General features: G+C 40.8%; 1 long non-coding RNA gene across 3 annotated transcripts in view; it reads left to right on the plus strand.

Moving 5' to 3' along the window:
• The window catches only part of LOC119588715, a 248263-nt gene that overhangs the window by 115706 nt on the left and 132121 nt on the right, over nt 1-436 (plus strand). The window contains exon 1 of one of the 3 annotated variants that reach the window (XR_005230131.1): nt 166-363. The exons of the other annotated variants lie outside the window; for them this stretch is intronic. This is a non-coding gene — a long non-coding RNA (uncharacterized LOC119588715). Of the gene's footprint in view, nt 1-165; nt 364-436 lie in introns of those variants that run through there. 3 annotated transcript variants of the gene reach the window in all.

The following is a 436-nucleotide window of genomic DNA, read 5'->3' on the forward strand; positions in this document are numbered from 1 at the left end:
GGTTAAGGTAAAACATTGCTTCAGAATTAAAAAAACACGAAAATGGGAAAGATTAATTGGCCCAAAACAGTTTTCCCTTAAACATTAAGCTAAAGAAAATGGCAGTATCTGGCAACGCCATAGCAGCCATCTACCTGCCTATTTGACAGCAATGTTGCCACCGTTCTCTATGCTCGTCTCGTAAGTTTGTTTATAGTGATATCTGTGTTTACGAATTCTCTTCCTAATAGTCCGCTGAAAACGAATTCAAAGTGAAATAGGTGCGATAATGCTACTTAGATTCAGTGAAGTACAGTAACCGCGACCCAAGCTGCAGAAATTCATCAGAGGTTCATTTTCCAACACTCCGCCTGTGACCAAAAGGTAAAATCCAATTCTTGGCTTTACTTTCAAAGATGCTTGTTATGAGTGGATGCCCCCCCCCCCCGAAAATAGG

The sequence above is a fragment of the Penaeus monodon genome, chromosome 24 (assembly GCF_015228065.2).
Source record: "Penaeus monodon isolate SGIC_2016 chromosome 24, NSTDA_Pmon_1, whole genome shotgun sequence".
NCBI classification, from domain to species: domain Eukaryota; kingdom Metazoa; phylum Arthropoda; class Malacostraca; order Decapoda; family Penaeidae; genus Penaeus; species Penaeus monodon.